Source organism: Lactuca sativa, chromosome 8 (assembly GCF_002870075.4).
Source record: "Lactuca sativa cultivar Salinas chromosome 8, Lsat_Salinas_v11, whole genome shotgun sequence".
NCBI lineage: Eukaryota > Viridiplantae > Streptophyta > Magnoliopsida > Asterales > Asteraceae > Lactuca > Lactuca sativa.
Genome location: NC_056630.2, coordinates 291085118 through 291107835, shown reverse-complemented (window position 1 = coordinate 291107835; position 22718 = coordinate 291085118).

Here is a 22718-nt window from a genome sequence, read left to right as displayed (position 1 = left end):
ATTGGTATAAACTTGAATTGATGGTAGCACAGTCCTCTTAGGTTGCCTTCAAACCTGGCAATTGAATATGATGACTTTTAGAGAGAGAATATTTATTTATTAATTTATTATTTGGTTAATAAATTTATTAGAAATAAAAAATATATCATTTGCTAATTTATTATGAGAATAATATTTTACTTAGAAATTGTAATATTTAATTAACAATTAATCAGAAATCAATTGGACTAATTTTGGGATTAATTGGATTAATTAAAAGTAGGAGGACTAAAGGTGACAATGTTCAATAGTTTGGCATTGGGAAATTCTAGAACCTCCCATAAGGGGTGGATGAATTCTGGATGCTTTCTAGGATTTCAATGGGCTCTAAGGGTGCCTTGGATGCCTTAGGGAGGAATCTAAGGGATTAGGGTTATCTTGGAGATACCTGCCTTATCCAACACCTTCTTAGACTCCTATATAAACCTATTAGGGTTTAGAATTTGGTGACTTACTCCTCCAAGAGGCTAAGGTCTGAAATTATCCTCTCATTCCCTCTCTTTGTAGTTTTCCTTGGTTGCTAGGGTTTGGGTGTGAACCATTAGAGGCGCGACACATGTGGCGCTTACTACCAAAGGTTTTTAAGGAGTAATTCTAGATTGTTTACTACGACAATCTTAAAGGTTAGTTTTTCTTTTACTTATAAGTTAACTAGATCATAGAAAAGTTTTATACCCTAGGGTTCATAGTATGTTGCTATACTTGAAAGACATAGATCCAACTAGGTTGCATGTGCCCTAATGATTTGAATGTTGAATAAGTTTCTTCTTAGTGCATTGTGTTGTAACCTCCAAATTCGATCAATGGTACTAGAGCCATGGGTGTTCTTTCATGTATTGCACATTTGTGGATCGTTTTTGTGAAAAAACCCATCTCACAACGTGAGCTTAGAGGCTCACGACGTGAGCATAGTAATTCCGAATTTTCAGATTTTCTTGCCTAATTTGGTTTATATGGTTGTTATTTGGTAATTATCTTTTATAAAATTTGTCATAATTCGAATTCTGGTCATATTAGATAATTAAATAAGACCTAAATGTTAGGAGATAACTATAGATTAGATAATGATGGATTTATTTGATTAGAATTATCCTTATGGATGTTATTATTAATTTAATTAATTGGTTAATTAAAAAGTAATTAATTGGTTAATTAAAAATAATTAATACATCCACAAATGGTTTAAATTTAATTGAATTAAAAGTTTAATTTATTAAAAGATTAAACCCTTGGTATTTTAAAATGCTTTTAAAAATACACCTTATACTATGTATGTATAATTAAAAGTTTAATATATATTATATGTATAAGAAAAGTCAGGCAAACTATTAGTACGCCTCATTCACGAAGTCATATTGTAAGGAGAGCATAAGGAAGTGACCTATAAAAAAATGACCACTATTGGGTATCCATTCTTATCCACCGCTCTCTTATATGGTGGGGGGTCATTAGCCGAACGAGTTTGATAGAACATAATCTCATTAAAAGTATAATGATATAAAGTAACTAAACTGTTTTCTAAAATCCCACTCTTAGTTACGTTAAGAAAAAGTTGAATTTGATGCTAACCCATGAAATTGCACATTGCACCTTATTGGTCGTTAGTGGAGAGTGTGTGGTTAACTGGCACACAAATATGGACTAATAAGGAGTGGCAATGGGTGTCTCGTAAATTATCATTGATTAATGGAGTGCGTGTGGTTAACCGACACATTAAATCCAGCTGATAGATGACATCGAGAGTACCAAGCTAATTTGCATGGTTATTCACATCTCGTTTGCCATCCTCGACATCCCATTCACAATGTGAGAGCATAATCGAGATTAAACATGCCATTGAATAGTTCAATGAATCTCAAAATATTTAGGAGCTTCAATTTGATTGAAATTGGTAAACGATTTACCTACCTAAAATTGATTTGAATTTGATTACGGAATTCCTCTTCAAGATTCGAATAAAAAATAGCGATCCTATCCTTAATTTAAATCTTGGGTTAATAATTAAGGATTGAAATCAACTAACTTGATTTCTCTTATCTCCTTTTTATAGATGTCAAGTCCAGACAACAATGGTCTTCCTTGTTCTTCTGGAAATGTTTTTCCTTCCCTATCAGAAGATGATCTTCCACATGTTGATCAAGGTGAAAGAATGTTCCCTTCTTTAAGAAATTATGGAACTTGTAATCATGCTTCTACAACTCTTCCTCCTCTTCCTCCAGTGACTCTCCCTAAGTGATGTTTTCTTCAAGCTGAAAAATACGAAGTCACTCAAGCGCTATTGGCATGTAAACATCAAGATGGAAATTCTATGTGTGCGCATGTTCTGAAAATTAAATCGTACATCGAAAGATTGGGGATGTTGGGTGTCATTTTCCTAAGGGAGATGGCCATTAACTTGGTTATACTTTTGCTTCCTGAGTCATATAGTCAGTTCATAAAAGACTACTATATGAGGGACCACGATGTAACCCTAATTGATCTAACATATATGTTGATTGTTGTTAAAGCAAAAATGCTTAAGTGCCCAAGTCACGCAAAGATATTTGAAGGATCTGTCTCTAAAATTTCCATGGAAACTGACAATGGCGACAATGGTAGTCCAAAAAAGATTTCTCTTCCCAATGGAAAGGGATCGGCCATGGTCAAACTGTTAGAACATATGGTAAAGAGAAATGCTAATTTTGAGATAGTCCTATTTGATATTCGTAAAAAAGTCCATATGTTTCTATTGCCACCTGAAGGGACTACAAAGCTGCCCATACTACCTGAAAGATCTTAGAGATGGTAAAGTCAAGGTGTGTGACTTTACTTCAAGTACATCCACTGTCTAACTCCATTATTAAGTTCCTATTCATAGATTCTTAATACATGATGTGATAGTCACATTTTGATGTTTTGTAGGATCTAAGAGAAAGAAGGAAGCTTAAGAAGAGTAAGCTGAATCTGATCGTGAGAGATTGATTTCGGTCGCATGGTTTGATGATCAGATTTTTGAAGCTGCAGCTTAGGAGTTATCATAGATTAATAGATTGCTTAGGAAATGTGTAGAAACATAGTTTTCATATTTTAGCATTGTAAGGACAAGTTCCAAATTTTCGTTTATTATCAATAAAAGTGAAATTTTGGTTTACATAGTTGGTTATATTTCCTTGCAATGGAATTTATGAAAATTGGTGGTTACATTTCTATTATTAGCAATGTTAAATGTGGATTTGATTCTTAGTTATATCGTTTGTGGTAATGTCATTATCAACCAAGTGAAAAAGACTCATCACTCAACTTTCAATTGAAATGAAACTTAGATTCATACAATTTAAATTGTGTGATGTATGAGAATCTTGATATTTAGAAGATTAAAACTAATTCGTTGATCATACGTTTATGCGAGTCAAGTGAAGGACTAAAGGATCTAGTACATATTTATGTTGACTCTTTAAATCCACCACAAAGGACCATAAGTCTATTCATCATGATTTACTGATGTTTTAGTAAATATGGTTGTGTTTATAAGATTAAGAATAATTCTAACACTTTGACATTTCAAAGAGCAGTGGAATGAATAAGAAGAATCTATTAGGCAGACATATAAAAGTTTTTCCAATCTGAAAGGAAAAGAGAGTACTTTAGTATCGTCTTTTGTGATGATCTCAATGATTCTGGAAGTATGTCACAATTGATCCTCAAAGAACATCTTAGTGCAATTGTTTGACTAAGAAGAGGAATCAAATATTGTTAAAATGGTTTAATCAAGAGATGAGTCATACTTCGGTACCAATTAAGTTTTAGAGCCATTCTCAATTTACTAGAAATCGTATCTTGAAGCTTATTTCATACTAAGTAAGTTTATAAAACCTCATTAACTATGGATTAATAATGTTTTCTTACTCCAGCACATTTGGAATTAGAATTTGTTATGTTTTGGTTAAAACAAAGAATGAACTAAGACCAACTCCATGAACTGTTTTCTTGTCAAGAATCCATGTAAACTTTTGAATACTTGTTGTAGATCATCAAGGAATGCTCCTTGAGAGATAAAATTATATGTCAAGAAGTCATTGGGAGTCTTATTGATCTTGAGGAGTTTCAGGAGTCAGTCAAGAATAAACCTTTTAGTTATGACTAGCACACAACCTGAGGTTGATAACCTATCGTGTTGAGTTCACACGTTCTTGTTTTTGTGCACCTTCCTGTTGAAATGACAATGCTTATGAGTACTATGGTTCTCAGTTGACTGCAAAAGGCAGAGCATGTTGGTCAGTAAATGTACATTGATCAATATCGGTGAGCTACTTAACAACATGAAAGCGCTGGTAGGCCCTTGTGCTACCAAAAAGCAAGAAATTAAGAATAAGTAAAGTTCAGTCCATGAAAGGAAAACTAAAATTGATTTATGATTGTAGGTTGGTAATGATAGATTAACATGGATAGGAACACATACACCATAAGATCTAGGTGGCAAAAGGCTTCGCTCTAATTCATGAGAAAGGTTATGAGGAAACACTTTCGCTGATAGATTTAAATGATTGATAAATATCATTTGGGTTAGTGGTTGTGTTAATTGTGTTCTCAAATTCACAATATGATTATGACATCCCTTTTCATAGTTCGAATTGTGAGAAATGGCAAGAAATAGTTTGACCATTCATGACTAATAGCTGTAAGTTCTGAAAGGGTTTAAACATACACATATGTTATCCGATGAAGGTGTATGAGCTTGAGAAGTCTATATGCAGACTTATTGAAGCACCACGTATCAGAAATCTAAACTTTAGTAAGGAAGTAGAGAACATTAATTTCTGGAAGTCCAGTTGATTTCTGGGTACATGTAAAAGCCAGTGGGAACATAATTGTTATGCTAGTGGGAGCATAATTTTTATGCTACATGTTGCAAGATGGCAATGCTATTGGGAGGAAGGAAAGATTTCAAATTTGCAAATCGTAAAGTTTAAGAATTGTTTCTCTATAGTAAGGCTAAGGGAGAGGGAACTCATACTTCATTTCAAATCTAAGAGTTTAGATTGAAGTTTTAATAAATCTTAGTCATAGACATATATGAATATTGTGTTGAAATGATTCAACATAGGAAATTCGATATATTGAAATATTATAGCAAGATATTGAGTAGATATTAGGTCTTTATGTAAGACATAATGGATCGATTCCTATATGATTTGGATATAGGATTGATTACATATGCTATAATATTCACTTGTTCTGATTTTTCCAAATGCCTAGGGCATTGAGAGGGAAAAGGACTAGAACATAATGTGACAAAACTTGTTAAAAAACTGTCAAGAACATTCTGAAGTTTACTGCAAATTGGTTTCTTGTGGACAGTTGGAAATATAGTAGTATTAATTTGGTCGAACCATATTGACATAATTCTGAATAGAGGTGACTCTTGTTCGGAATTGATAGTCACATGGGAATATGGAAATGTTTCCATAGTAGGAGTTGGTTATTTAGAATCTATATGTGAGTTAGGAACATTAATGTAAGGAAGGTGTTCAAGACTTGTATCTTGAATTTGAGACTTAGTTACCATGAAATTGTTTTAAGTAATAAAGTTTCAATGGAATATTTTGTAATATCGTTGGCAATGTCTCTGTGACTTTGAAGCCTCGATATCACGAAAAGATCATTGCATTAAGGGTTAAATTCTATTGCATTCTAGTAATGACTAGAATCTAACATTGTGAAATGAGCATCATTGTAATAATGTCCAATCGATCTCCTCACAAACGAAGGACCATACAGAAAAATAGTATGCATGTTTATAACATGGCATGACTGATGTTTAATTCAAGTATTTAGTTGATTAATCAAAACAATATACAATGAATAAAGTCTATTTAATATGTTTATTAAATAATTAGAGTTTTATTTATATTCAATAGTTTTGAGACCATAATTAATTAGGTTATTATTATATTTCTCTTTGCATGTTTTACTTCCCAAATAATTGGATTATTCAAACATCCACAATCGATTGTACTGTTGGAAGTAAGTAGCGAATTAATATTGTCATGAATTGAATTGTAGATTGTCTATGGGGATTAGACATAACAATGGTTTTTCTACAATGTTCATGAGTTCTTGGAAATGGGGATTTTGAGTATTGGATAAACCTATGCTCATAGAATTACTTCATGGATTTTATGAGGAGACATTTTGAGATGATAATATCTTATACTCTTGAAACAGAGATATATGAGTTGTTGTTTACAAGTCAGTTGTGCACTGATAATACGTAAATGCATCACTAACTTGATGTTATAAAACGTATTGTAGTGTGTGATTTGATGAGTAAATAGTAGAAGCATATGAGTCGAAGTTTATCCGTTCCTTTTTCCCTAACGGGAAAAGCGATATCTGTGGGCCCTTCGATAATTTGATGTCGACATCTAAGCGCTTGGCCAAGCCTGCACTGAATTGATGTGTTCAATTAGTAGTCTGATTCCAGTCGTCATAAATCAGAAATCGGGAAACAAATATTGGACAGAGAGATTGATTATAATCCATGTCTCATGTCCATATGATATTTTGTAGAATGGAGGAATATTTGATCACTTATCTAAGGACATTTTACTGAGTAGGTCAGAGTTCTTCAGTGGCTTTTGGTAGCTACAATTTTCTAGTCATTTCGTTAGTTATACTGGCAGTTATAGTTATTAGACTTATCCAAGCGGGACAGTGTTGGATTTGGTGTCTAAGCCCATAACTATAATTGGTATAAACTTGAATTGATGGTAGCACAGTCCTTTTAGGTTACCGTCAAACCTGGTAATTGAATATGATGACTTTTAGAGAGAGAAGATTGATTTATTAATTTATTATTTGAATAATAAATTAATTAGATATCAAAATTATATGATTTGTTAATATGTCATGAGAATAAGATATTAATCAGAAATTGTAATATTTAATTAATAATTAATCAGAAATTAATTGGATTAATTAAAAGTAGGAGGACAAAAGTTGACAATGTTCAATAGTTGAGCATTGAGAAATTCTAAAACCTCCCATTAGGGGTGGGTGAATTCTAGATGCTTTCTAGGGTTTCCTTGGGCTCTAAGGGTGCCTTGGATGCCTTAAGGAGGAAGCTAAGGGATTAGGGTTATCTTAGAGATACCTGCCTTATCCAACACCTTCCTAGACTCCTATATAAACCCATTAAGGTTTAGAATTTCGTAACTTACTCCTCCAAGAGGCTAGGGGCTGAAATTCTCTTCTCTTTCCTTCTCTCTCTATAGTTTTCTTTGGTTTCTAGGGTTTGGGTGTGAACCATTAGAGGCGTGACACTTGTGGCGCCTGCTACCAAAGGTTTTCAAGGAGGAATTGAAGATTGTTTACTACAAAAATCATAAAGTTAGTTTTTCTTATTCTTATAAGTTAATTAGATCATAGAAAAGTTTTATAACCTAGGTTTCATAGTATGTTGCTTTACTTGAAAGACATAGATCCAACTAGGTTGCATGTGCCCTAATTATTTGAATTGTTTTAACAAGTTTCCGCTTAGTGCATTGTGTTGTAACCTCCAAATCCCAACATTTCCAAGGTGACACCTTTAGGAGTACCATGTACCCAACCTCGAACTCTAAGTCCGACCGGTGTCTATCTGCGTAACTCTTCTATCGACTTTGTGTTGCGTGAAGTCTACCGTAAACCTGTTGAATCAGTTCCAACGTTTAGAGTACCACTTCCGTACTCCCCATAACCCACTGACCAACCTCGCCCCAACATATTGGGGTCCTACACTTCCTCCCATAGAGCATCTCAAAAGGAGGTTGATCAATGTTGGCATGATAACTATTGTTATACGAAAACTCTTCCAAAGGAAGATACGTATCCAAACTCCCGCCAAAATCCAGAAAACATACTCGCATCATTTCCTCCAATGTCTAGATAGTCTGCTCAGTCTGACAATCAGTTTGTGGGTGGAAAACCATGCTAAAGTACAAAAGAGTACCAATTTCCTCATGAGCTCTCTTCTAGAACCTGGATGTAAACCGAACATCCCTATCAAAAACCATCAAAACTGGCACCCCATGTCGCGCCATAACCTCCCGAATGTAGATGTCGGCCAACTTCTAAGCTGAAATACTCTCCTGGATCGAGATAAAGTGTGCGCTCTTGTTCAATTCATCCATAAGGACCCATAGCGAATCCACCCGGCGCACCGTCTATGGATACTTTGTGATAAAATCCACCGTAATCTCTTCCTATTTCCAAACAGGAACACCCACAACTCCATTTTTCTGTGAGGCCGTAGATGCTTGGCCTTGACTTTAATGCAAGTCAAGCACCTTCTCCACATACCAATCCTTGCTACGCTTCATGCATGGCCACTAATAGTCAAACCGAAAATCTTTATACATTTTTTTTGCTCCGGGATGAATAGAGAACCTTGACTTTTTCGCCTCCTGTATCATAACCTGACGCGCACCACCACAATATGGGACCCACAGCCTCCAACGAAGGGTCATTAACCCCTATCTATCGTAAACAAATAAGCCACCTAACCCACTATACGCTCACTCTTCCAGTGTTCTTCCTTCATAGCCACGACCTAAGCTTCTCGAATCTGCTATAAGAGTTGGGTAATGATGGTCATCCTCAAACACACATCCTTGATCGGGGCAGTAACCACCTTGCGGCTGAGAGAATTAGCGACCACGTTGGCCTTCCCCGAGTGATAAAGGAATCATAATCCTTTTCCACATCTTACCATCTACGCTGCCTCATGTTCAAATTCAGCTGATTCCTCAGGTACCTTAGACTTTTGTGATCTGTGTAAGTAGTACAATAAAACCGATAGAGGTATTGTCTCTAAATATTTAGGATGAAAACCATATCCCCTAACTCCAAATCATGCGTAGGATAATTCGCCTCATGAGGCTACAGCTGCCTCGAAGCGTAAGCGATCACATGACCCTATTGCATCAGTACTACACCCAAACCCATGATTGATGCATCACAGTATACCACAAAGTCCTCAACACCCTTAGGCAGGGTCAGAATTGGTGGCTCACATAATCTCTGCCTCAAAGACTCAAAAGTTTCCTGTTGCTCAGGCCCAAAAAAAAACGATAGTCTTCTTAGTCAATCGGGTCAAAGGAACTACTATTTTGGAGAAATCCTGAATAAATCTACGATAGTAACCTGTTAATCTAAGGAAACTCTGAATCTCGGATGGAGACCTCAGAACCTCCCGCTTCATCACAACCTCAACCTTGTCTGAATCGACCAAAATACTATTTTGGTTGACAAGGTGTCACAGAAACTGCACCTTGTGTAATCAAAAGTCACACTTAGAGAACTTCACATACAACTTCTCTCTCCTCAAAATCTCCAACACCTCTCTCAGATGCTCCTCATGTTGCTCCTGAGTCTTAGAATAGACCAGAATATCATCAAGGAACACAATCACAGACCGATCCAACATAGGCCTACATACACGATTCATGAGATCCATGAATGTAGCTGGAGCATTAGTGATCCCGAAGGGCATTACCACGAACTCTTAATGACCATAAAGACTCCAAAAGGCCGAATTCTTCATATCATCCTCTCTGACCCTCATCTGGTGATAACCTCAACACAGATCAATCTTGGAAAACCAAGATATACCTTGAAGCTGGTCAAATAAATCGTCGATCCTTGGGAGTAGACAACAGTTCTTCACCATTAGCTTATTTAGCTCTTGGTACTCGATACACATCCATTACGACCCGTCCTTTTTCTTCACAAACAAGATCGACATTCCCCATGGTGAACTACTTGGTTGCATAAATCCCTCGTCTAATAGTTCTTGCAGTTGTGTAGACAACTCCTGCATCTGTGGAGGTGCTAACCGATAAGGTGCTTTGGCTATCAGAGCCGCACCTGGAAACAAGTCAACCTGAAACTCCACATGCCTCTCCAGAGACACTCCAGGAAAATCCTCTGGGAACACATCCGGGTACTCCCGAACAATCGGTACATCACCCAGGGACACCTTACCCTTCTCCCGGATAACCATCACATAAGCTACAAATTTAGAACAACCTCACTGAAGATAAAGCTTGGCCCTTACTTCCGAACAGAGAGTTGGTCCATGGTGTACACCCTCTCCCTGAATCACCAACTCTCCCCCACTTGGGGTCCGAATATTCACCAACTGATGCTCACAATCAATCATTGTCCCCATTGGGCTCAACCAATCCATCCCCACAATAACCTTTGTCACACAGGGGAATGGGAACCAAATTAATAAGGTACCACTCACTAAAAAACTCTAATATGCATCCCTGATAAACCCTCGATACTCGCACATGACGATCGTCAGCAATCTTGAACTCTAATGGGTAATCCAGCTCCCCCATAGCATCAACAAGCCTCTTGTTGAGCGTAAGAGACACAAAGGATAGAGTATCCCGTGAATAAAAAAATCAGAGCAGAGATATCGTTCACAAGGAATGACCCTAAAAAAAACACTGATATAAGAAGGAAAATCAAAATAAATAAAAAGATATGGAGAAGATACATACCTGTCACCACATCTAGTGATGCACAAGCCTCTTCGGTTTTCAGGTAAAATGCCATGCTCCTCACAATAGGCACCTCCACCTTGCCCTAACAACCATTTGTAATCCTCAGGGTCGTCGGAGCGGGTGCTGCAATTGGTCCCGCCACTACTAAACTTAGACAATCGGCATTTTTATGTCCCCTCTGATTGCAACGAAAAAAACTAGACTCGATCCCTGGGTGGTGGCAGTGTAATCCCGGCTAAAGTGCCCAGTCTAAATGCACTTGTAGTAGCCCGAACCACCCCTACAAGCTCCATCACGCGTCTTTCCACACTTGCCAAATCAGCTCCAGCCCTGTCGGCCCCTCGATCTCGAATAAAAAACCTTGTTCTTCTTGCTCAGACCCTCTGAACTATGAACCTGATCCAGATTCCTCTTCATCTCCGTCTCTAGATCAATCTCCCTCTCTCTGTCTCTTTCCACCATATCATCCAGTATCCTGCAACTGGATATGCTCACAAACGATATGATATCGCTCCTCAACATATCATGATATCTCACCTTCTTCATCTCCTCGTCCGCCACAAATTACGGAACTAGTAAAGCCCTCTCGAGAAACATAGCAGTGAGCTCTGCCACCGTCTCAATAGTCTGGTGAAGGTCCTGAAACCCCCTCGCCAACTGTTAGACCTCAATCATAGGTGCAAAATCAGCCTAAACCCTCGTCACAAAACCTCCCAAGTCATCTACTCAACGCCTCACCTCCCAAGGTGTGACCAATCTCCTCCCAACAGTCACGAGCTCTGTCTTTCAGAAGATAGGATGCAAGTCTAACTTTTTCCCCCTCAGGGCAGCAACTAATATGGAAGACATTCGTGAGTGACCACCATAACCAACACTGGCACCCATATCTCCACCAAAACTTCTTCGAGTGACCACCATTTACATAATAGTTCTTACATAATGGGAATCACTCACTTCCTATTTATAGGAAAGACTCAATCCATTTACCCATACAAGAGGTTAATCCACATCCAAGCATGACTTTGCACCCTGACACTAGGAGAAATGCCTATACATGCCAATTGTATGAGCTTAAAGACTTGCATGCTAGTACTGGATCAGTCAGTGATATAATGGACTATTTAGGGTATGCTTAGATTAAGATTACTCAATGCTCAAATGTTGATTGCTTCATGATTTTAGGAATTCTCATTAATATCAACTAACTAGTAAGACAATGCGTTAAGTTAAATATTATTGAGATTAGATAATTTTAGAAGGTTAGGTTTAACTCTATTGCGTAACTCTTGTTTGAGTCCAACCATTGTAGGGTGGGGCCTTTCAGTCAAAGAACTATCTGGTGTTGGTGATAATTAATGGTGTTCCTAAGCTAGTTAGAATGTGTTATAGGGAGTTCTTTCTGTAGCTGATGGTGTAGAGTAGTGTGATGGTAGCCCAGGAGAACCTAGGAGGTGATTTGGTGCAGTGAGCTTTGCATTGCTAGAGATCGTTTATATTGATAAGAAATTGACTTGGGGGACTTGGAGCGATCCTTGAGGAAAGTAAAAATAGATGTGGAAGGTAGTATTGGACCCGTGCTACTAGAAGCTGAGGATCTGTACTCAATTCAAGGAAAGTCATAATGATGCCAGGGAGTTAATTTGTAGAATGTAGGATTCTTTGAATATATTTTGATGGTTTGCATGGTTTATTATCAGTATGGTGGTCACTCGAGGAAGTAATAGTGGAGATATGAGTGCCGGTGTTGGTTCTAGTGTCGACAATGGTTCGGGTTCTGGCTTTGGGGCCGAACATATGGATGATCAGATGCGGGAGTTCATTCCATCAGATATTACCCACAATATTCTAACCAAACTAATGAGACCTTAAACCAGATTTATTTACTCCATGTGTTCATGATTTGTATGATAATTCACTAGATCTTTCATATTTTTCATTCGTCATCATAATCAACACCACTACAATTCGTATCAGAGCTAGTGTTCTTGATTTGATTAAGAATTGATCCATGATGAATTCATGATTTGAGTGGATCTATTGTTATAGGTTCTTCATTTTTTGAGAAAGTTTGTGTTCTAGAAATCGAATTTTTCCTTCATATGATCAATAATTCGATTTTCTCTCTCTAGAATACTTGTTTGTACCACTTTCTCTTTCTATAATTTGGTTCATATTCACTTTCTCTCTCTATAGATCTCTTTGATTATCACTTTCTCTCTCTATAAATTTGCAAGTTTTTGTGATCATGGTGTATTTGGATTATGATTCTTGGGTTGTGATCATTAAAGATGTCAAATACAAAATCAACAAAAATCAATTCTATGGATTGTTATTGAAAGGAGGGTTGATTTTATGGAACACTGTGGGTTCTTATGGGGGTTTGAAGGATGATCATGGAAGATTGATTTTTCAACCACCTTTAAAGATTGGATGCTTGGTTTAAATTCCTTGAACATGTTATCTTGGAGTGGAATGAGAAGAAAGAGATTTGTTTAATAAGAAATACATTTCTCTTGTTAAAAACCCATGTGATCTTGATGCTCTTAAGTATTTTGAAGTTCAAGATTATGGAGTTCAATATGATGTTCTTGATGTTCTTGAAGTTCATGACAAGAAGATTCAAGTTGATTTTCATGAAAATGATTTTTTTTTGCTCGATTGGAGTTCAAACCGATGATATTTTGTGTTCTTGTGATTCGTTTGAAGAAATGATTCCTTATCGAAAGCCATCAATGCAAGAAATTCACAAGTATCAAACTCCAAAAGCTTTGATAAGAGGGTTTATTCACAAAAATCGTCAAATGTTGTTGTGAATCCGAAATTCATGAAGCAAATTTGGGTTCCAAAGTAACAATCTCAAAATGTTGCATTGAATTTGAAGTCAAAACCCAAAAGTGATGATGGTTCTTCTGAAGATGTTCTTAGCTCGTTGAAGATCATGAAGAATGAGTTGTACAACACGCATCATGGGTGGTACAATGTTCAAATTGGTGATTTTCTTATTCCAACAAAAGAACCAAGATCTTCAAATTTTGATTCATTCATTGCAAATTAAACTCCGGTCATCAAAAAGGTATCATAAATTCTCAAATAGATTCCAACACGTCCATGTTTTCGATTCTTGTTTTGCGTTTTTCATATTTGATCGCTTTATCTCATTGGATCAGTTCCGTTTCAACCCCATCGATTAATCCAATTAATTTTTGTTTATATCAATTCACAAAAATGAAAATCATATTCTTTTTTTTAAGAAATTCATTATTCAAATTTCGAAGCCCATATTTCAAATCCAATAATGTTCATCATCTAAAATTCGAAACCCAAACGGATTTTCATAACTGTTCATCAAACCTTTTATGAGCCCAATGTCAAAACAGATTTGATTCATCGTTCGTAAAGTCAAAATCAAAGATAGGATTCAAAATGTAGAAATTCGATCATACGTTTTTTATTAAGAATCGAAATTCTTGCTTGGAGTCGAAATCATCTTCGATTGTTGCTATTGATCGTTTGCATATGTGAACAATTTGAGGGAGATCGTTAGGTCAAATCGAGATAGTTAAAAGTAAAAGTTCAATTTTGTTTTGTTTGTATCTGTTTCGTTCACTTCGAAGTATCACTCATTGAAGTTCGTTTTTGAGTAATACAATCGAATACACAGTGGTAGTCGAAATTGTTTTTGGATTTTGGTTGGTAAAAGCTTCAAGAATTGAATCGTATGTTGACAGTTGACTGATGCTAGTAAGTCAAAATTGAAAATGGTTTGATGTGGATGATACTTTCATCGATATCGAAGCCTTGGATTTTATGTCGATTGACGAACCAGGTAACTTGATGTTTTGATATCGAAGGCTTGGGTGTCTAATTGAATGGAAATCGACTGGGAAATGACTTGGAATAAGGATATCGATGTTTGGGAAGTCCCAGTAATGAATACAAAGCAGTGGATCGATACTTCCTTTAGAATCCTGTGATGTCAATGATTTTGGATTTTGATAACGAAGGATCAGTATCTTGAAATCGAATGGTTGAAAACAGGAATAAACTCGTTTGGAGTTGTTGATGTCGATGATTATTGACTGATAACGAAGGTTTGGAATAGATGGTCGATGGTCATGATAGGCTGATTTCTATTTTGGAAGTTGATGTTCGAAGCCTTGGGGATTCGGTTTTGGAGTCTCCAAATTTTGATGTCGATAGCTCGTTGTCTGAAAAGCGAAGAACGAAGAGTAAATGATCGAATGGGTTTACCTTACTGTCGAATGGGTTTGCCTCAATGTTTTGAGTCAATGGTCAATGGTTTCATCAGCGAAGGGATGTACATGGTTCGTTAACGAGAGGGTGATGTCGAGTGTTGATGGTCGAGTGGCGAAGGGTTGTCGTTGTAGTTCAGTGATGAAGTCATCTATGTATAAAGCGACATATTGGTGTTCCTTGTCGAGGTGGTATAGATGAAAAGTGAACTTACTCCTCTGAAACGAATGGGGAAGAAGAAATGCATATTTCTAATGACACCTTGATCTTTCAAAAAATTGGCAGTTTTAGTCCACATTCGACATTGGGACAAAAGATTGTTATAAATACAGACTTTTCATTTCGCATCCCTAAAGTTTCGAAGACTTGGCAGAAATTACCCAATTTAGACATCAAGGTAATTTTCTGAGAAATGGGACAGTTAATGCGAATTTACACTTTACGCCCAGTTTTGCAAATGGGGTAGAGTTTCACATCTTAAGCTGTTTTTGGCGTAACAGGTCCTGCAAAATTCTGATATTAGCAATTTTTACCCGGTTTTTGGAAATTCTTGCAAGTCTCACCCAAAAGTCGAAAATTATCACAAATTTGGAAATTTTTTGTGGCTTTTTTGTGATTGTTTTTCCATGCAAGTTTTTCGAAGTTTCATTTTGGCACACATCAAGGGGGAGTTATGTGAAGATTATACCTTGGGCGCTTCTCACCCTTAATGGGTTTTATGATCATTTTTTGATTATAAAAAGGGGGAGAATGAAGAGTGGGTGTTTGAAGCTTCGGGTATTCATTTGCAGATTTGAAGGCCGATATCATTTTGAGGGGGAGTTTGTCTTGATCGCGCGAGCTCGTTGGATATAGAAACTGGGACATTCAATCCTAACTTTGAGGGGAAAATGTTAGGGTGTAAAGTCATGCATGGATGTGGCTTACCCTCTTGTATTTTTATATCGGTTGAGTCTTTCCTATAAATAGGAAGTGAGTGACTCCCATTATGTAAGAACTTGTAATGAGCATTTTAGAATATTAGTTTTAGAGAGAGAAATAGCAAACCCATTTGTACTCTTTCTAACAAAACTAATGAGAGCTTAAAATAGATTTATTTACTCCATGTGTTCATGATTTGTATGATGATTCACTAGATCTTTCATATCCGCATTTGTCATCATAATCAACACCACTAAACCTAGCATCCTATCATGCAATCCAGATCACATCCTTAGCTCTAATCTAGCATGTGATTCACAGATTCACAATTCAAAGCATATCACAAAGAACATGTATGGGTATTTTGGTAAAACTTAGTTGAGCTCGGTTGATTGCATGCACCACACACCTTTCTTTTATTAGAAAATCCTTTGTCAAAACATTTTTTTATGAAAAATCTACCAAACCCTCAGTTTAAGTTCTAACATACCCGTGAGTATGCCCGAATCCCTCAAACCAAGGCTTTGATACTAACTTGTAACGTCCTAAAAACTCATAACCAAAATTTTTTGTTTTCATATCAAATAAACCATCAACCAAACTGTTGAAATTGAAACCCTAATTGTGATTTGACGATTTTCATAATAGTCTAAAGAATCTAAATCTACATAAGAAACCTCACAATGTGGCGGCTACATTTTTCCTCACTCTTAACCCTAATTATGAATAATACATGACTATTTATAGGGAAAAAATAAGTCTTGCGTTTTTAACCAACACTTCATCAATGGGGCCGATTGCCATAATCCATGGACTACTTTGAAACCCTACAATCTCCCCCTCAAAATATGGAATTGATGGCGATGTTTCAACTTCCGAAACAAGCATTTAGCAAATAAGAAATGATCTCGCGACGAGGAATAATTCAAGCTATCCACGAATCTTGATTCTTCAATAGTCTTCAAACACGGGTTCTACGATATATAAACCAAGCACTGAAGTAATGTTTTTAAAATTCATTTTCTAGTGTAATCCCAAAGATCTTCAATAAAGCCAAACCCGCCATAAAAATCCATTTCAGAATTAAGAAACCAAATCACTTCTTCTCTTTATAGAGCTCTCCCTCCAAGTCATAATGATCTTCAAATAAGCTAATGATATAAGCCACCAAAAATTATCATGTAACAACCCAAATTTTAAGATTTGTAACGCAACTTGATCGATAAAATACTAGAAGTCGGATATATAACAAGTCCTTAGAAGAGCTCGATGAAGAACTGCTACTGTAAAGGATACTTCTCTGCAAAAGCTTTAGAAGAGCTCGATGAAGAACTGCTATTGTAAAAGCTACATTCATAATTCTACGACAAGTTTTATCAAAAATCTTCAAATTTGAAAAATCACAAATCCAATTTCAAATGGCCATATCAAATTCTCCCCCGATTGATAAAAAAAATGTGATTATAAAACCTTCAAATGGTCTTGAGAATGATCTTGAATGGATAAATAATTACTGTGCTCCCCCGCAACAAAATGATATAAACAATGAAGTATAAAATTTGAAATAGTCGAAAAAATTTGATGTTATCACGAAAAACGATTTTTCGAACTGCCAAGACTTGATGCAATCCTTATTTTTCTGTTCACGAAAAAATATGTTCATTAAAAAATCCAAAACTGTTCACCAGCCCTCAAATTTGCAAATTTTTCGAAAAATGGGCTGAAACTGTCACACTGTTGAAAGTTAGGGGACTAAAATAATTATTCTGCATCATACTCCCCTTCATCTGTAACAATTTTAGGAAATGGACCAAAATCGCCAAGCTATGAAAACAATAGGGACCAAAAGTGTCAAATCGCTGAAGTTGTAGGGAACAAAAATATAACATGAGTCATCTTTCCCAATTTAACGAACGATTGTGTATTGGACACAGTGACTTCGGGGGTGTTTGGTTTAGCTTTTCATAGCCCAAAAGTCATTTTTGGAAAAGAAAAAAAGCAAAAGATGTTTGGCAAAACTAGTTTTAAAAACTACTTTTGGAGTTTTTATAAAATGAAATAGAACTTTTTGGAAAGTCAGGAAATCCTGACTTTTTGTAACTTTTCCAAAAAGGACTTTTGGGCTATGAAAAACTAAGCCAAAGACCCTTCATGTGAATTCAATAAATCGGCAGCCACAAATCATACTTTCGTTCCGAGCACAATATGTGAATCCAAGCACATTCGCATATGAAATCAAGTCTAATCTGATTTCCAATTGCGAGAGGAGGACGTATGTCAACCAAATTCCAATTACGAATCAACAAATTGCAAATCCGAATATAGTCGGATTTCTGATGTGAGCCGATTGGAACTACAAGTCTTGGTCCGTTCCAAGGCAAGCGACTATAGCCCAATGCGAATCTGTTTTAGATGTGAACCACATTGCGAAACAAGGCAACCCCTATCAATTATTCATATCTTATTCATACCGAGCCCTGAGTTGTGAATCTGAGTCAACAGAGAACCCAATTCTGAATCCATTCGCAGTTTCAATTGTGAGATAGTTCACCTGAATCAAATGTCGAACACGAATCCAAAGCTTTGAGTGATTGTGGGAGAAAACGAGTGTGATCCTATATTCCAATTCCAAATCCGAACGTTCGCAGGTGAGACATTCGTTCCAAAAGATTCATAATTTCAATTTTGACTTTTCGTTTGACTGTCGTTCTTTCCGATTGAATACCAACTCTATTTCATTCGTTCCGATTCTGATTGTAATGATAGTTGTTTTTGGTTTTGATTCTTTCTTCTAGCCAGATTTTAACCTCTTCAACCATCCTTTTGTTATCAGATAAGCCTAGCAAAGAGCGAGGCTTATAGTTGTCTATCGATAGATCTTTGTGTCTTGTTTATGACCAACAGATACCTTTGAATCTAGTAAAATCTTCACCGAAATATTCACAGAACTCTTTCATCTAGTCAAATGGATTAGAACTTTTTCCTAGATGCCAACGAGAATTGGAGATTTGCGCATTCGTTGGAATTGGACGGTACCCTTTGTGTTAGTTCAAGGAACAGAAGCTGCTCCCGAATTCGGCTTCTTGAAATACTTCAACATCGACTTCGATGAAAAAAATCATTATCATTACAGTCGCTATCGTTATCTGTACACACAAAAATCCTACATCTCCAAATCATCATTAACCCCTTTGATCAATACAATCAAGAACCAAAATCAATGTTGGAAAAAGAATGAATAGATTGAACCAATTTGAACATAAAATCCATTAATAATATCAAAATTGATCTTGATAATGGTATTGTTAAAAAAATCGACTCAAGAACAGATGAGCAATAGATTTGAGGGAACGACAATCACAGATGAGTTTAGTTGATTACAGTATGCGGTAACAAAGAACACGATATATGGGCCAAACCACCACCAATGAACAGTACTGGCCCAGAAACACATGAATGGAATTGATCGGCTGAATCAATAGCTCGATGATTTATTATTAGAGTTAGAAAACAAAACACATCTAAAAACAAATAATGAACAAAAAGAGAATAGGATCTAAATCACTATGATGAACAGTAAAAAATTCGTAAATCTCCATGAATAGTAGCTTGAACAAAATTTTGATTTCAAAACGCCAAAACACCAATAATCTTCAATAACTTGTGAAGAAAATCATCAAATCAAGAACCGATACTTCAAAAATGAATAGATCTTCAAAGACCTGCTCTGATACCACTTGTTGAGATTGAAACCCTAATTGTGATTTGATGATTTTCAGAATAGACTAAAGAATCTAACTCTACATAAGAAACCTCACAACATGGAGGCTACATTTTGCCTCACTTTTAACCCTAATTATGAATAATACGTGACTATTTATAGTGAAAAGACAAGTCTTGGGCTTTTAACCTACACTTCATCAAGGGAGACCATTTCCATAATCCATGGAGTACTTTGAAACCCTACACAAACATATTTACCAAAACCTTAAGGAAATCATAGTATATCAATAACCATCCAAAAGTACATCAGAGTCGATAAAGCGGAATAATCAAGATGTATATAATGCGATCATCCCAAGATGTTCCCTTTCGAACCGAAAGTACCTGAAACATAAACTGAAAACCATAAGAAAAAAACTAATGAGTTTCCTAAAATACCGCATACCATACATATACGTAAGCACAAGGCTATACCAGGTCTATTTCACCCCTCAGTATATTTCAGCTCATATGTCAGCATTAGGCTATACCTGGTCTATTCCACCCTCGAGTCTGTTTCACCCCGAGTCTATTTCAACTTATATGTCAGCACAAGGATGTATCGGGTCTATTTCACCCCACATATATATAGAAAACATGCACACATGCATAAAAGCATACAACAAGAGTCACAAAGACTAAATGCACAAACAAACCCTAGTGTCCTACAATAAAGTGAGCAAATTCACATCAGTCTGCTGAGAGTCAAATAGATGCTTTGGCTACTAGACTGGAAAATCCCCATGCTAACTAATCAAATACAACCTTAACTAATAATCGGTTCATAAAACATAATCTGGAATTTAATTTACTAACCCCGACTCCTAAGGTAAAAGACCATTTTACCATTTCCTTTTATTGGCCCAATTAACTGTGGCCTAAACTTAATTGCATATAAAGCCCAATAATAGCCCAAATCCTAAAACACACTCAAGCCTTAATATGGGCCCAAATCCATGAAGGCCCATTGCCTAAGAATGTCCCAACTTAGAAAGACTTGTGGCCTAATAAGAGCCCAAAAACCCTAGATTCCAAAAGAGGCCCGAAATCAAAAAGCCCAAATGGCCACTGATTAAGTACATTTAGCGTACCCCTTGGGTACACCCAACATAAAGCTTGCGACCAAGGGATTTACGGGGCTTCAGCAACGTATGCGTAACGTACACTAGAGTACGCCAAGCGTACGCGCCTGATTGCCAAATCTTCAAGAAGCACTTAATGCTTTAAGACCAAACGTCCATATCCAAACCTTAGGGGATGTATTAAACAATAAAGTTACTAACTTGATGCTTTTTCATGGCTCAAAGAGAGTTAAACCCTAGATTCACCATCCTACTTTCACCAAATGAGAATTTACTCATGCATGGTTGATCTTCAACCAGCAAGATGCAAACTTTATAGACTAGGGACCTCAGAAACATTAAGATGAGTAACTCATAACTTCTGGAGTGACAAATCCCCACTAGAACTCATACTTGGGACCAAAACATGTCCTAAACTCCACTAGATCTAGATTTAAGTTTAGTACCTAGGTCAAGACTTTATACATCTATGAAGCTAAGAAATGTGAGTAAACTCTGGACCTACAAGCTTCAACTTGATTAGGGCTCCTTCACCAAGCTTCTTCTTCTTCAAGGTTCACCAAACACCCACCAAAACACACACACACACACATAAAGGTTAAAGCACTCTAAATGAGTACGAGATTCAAAATGAGGCTCAAAAGGGGCAATGGAGGCTAGTAACGATAAAACTTTAGAGCATAAAGTTGTTTAAATAGGCTCCAAACCCTAAAAATTGGGGTTTTTCTCTTGACCACGTATGCCCAACGTACTAGAATGTACACCTAGCATATGCACACCTTCCCCAATTTTCATTTAACACCCTTAGGGACCAATTTTGCAAACTATTTTTATACTAAGATTGTAACATCATGTCTTCCGTCATTCCCTATTTTAGGGCCGTGGGCCAGAAGTTAATTGTGTAAAGGCTTTAGGCCTTAAGGAGTTAATGTCTAGACCTTTTGGAAATAAGGCAATGATGGTTATGAGATTGAAATTATTGAATTTTGTTTTTGGTCGTAGGGTAGAAAGGGAAAAGTCATAGGTCGGGTTCTTGCATGAAATATGGATTTTTTTTTCAAGAAGTTTTTTGTCCAAGATATTTAGATAATATTGTAGAGCTCTTCAACACCTTTATGAGGATATAAAGAACTTCAAAAATGAAGTTGGAACAAAGAATTAACGATCGTTTGAAGTTATGATGATTTTTGGGTTAGCCACATACGCTGGGCGAATGGGGAGTACATTGGGCGTACTAGGGCATCCCTAGTTCAATGGGCATACGCGATCAGTGCCCAAACCCTATTTTTGTGTTTTGAGCCTAATTTAAGATCCTTAACTCCCCCAAACCCATTCCATTCTCAACCTCCACTTCTCCAACACCCACCCTTGAAACCTTAACCCTAGTTTGAGCCTTGTGAGAAAAAAGAAGGTGTTTTAAGTGCTTTGGATTGATCTTGGTGGACCTTAGAGAAGAAGGAACTCATTCAAGAAGCGTTGGATGCATTGAAGCTTGTAGATCAATAACTTGTTCACCTTGATCTTTCTTTTGGAGGTATAAATCTTGAATCTTGATGATGCATTTCATAGATCTAGCTATTTTTGGATGTTATGAACTTTTGGTGACTTTAGTGCATAAATTTTTGATCTTGAAAGTTTGTGACCTTGTTATGGATAAAACTTTGAAACTTTATCCATCCAGACATAATTTATTTAGATCTAAAGGTTGGAAACTTGGACTTAATGGATTAATTTGAAAAAGATGCACTTTTAGTCCCTTTGAGAGTTAACGACTAGATCTTGTTTGTTGGGACCATTCTAATGGACAAAGTTGGAAAATTTATCCTTTATGAAGCTATTAGGAACAATAAAAATGCAATATTGGTCTTGTGCCTTCTTTCATGCATGAGTTATGAAGCTTAGAATCTGATGATAAGTTAGGATTTTGGATTCGTATCCTTTCTAGCCATGCAACATCATAACCTTAGAGACTTTATGGTTTAGAATATCATTTGGACCCATATCTGAGTGTTGGACAAAAGGTTTGAAGGGATAAATTGCTTATTGGAATGATTGGGACCTTCTTGCGTACGTTGGGCGTATCTAGGAGTATGTTGGGCGTACTAGGTTTGAACCACGTACGCTGGGC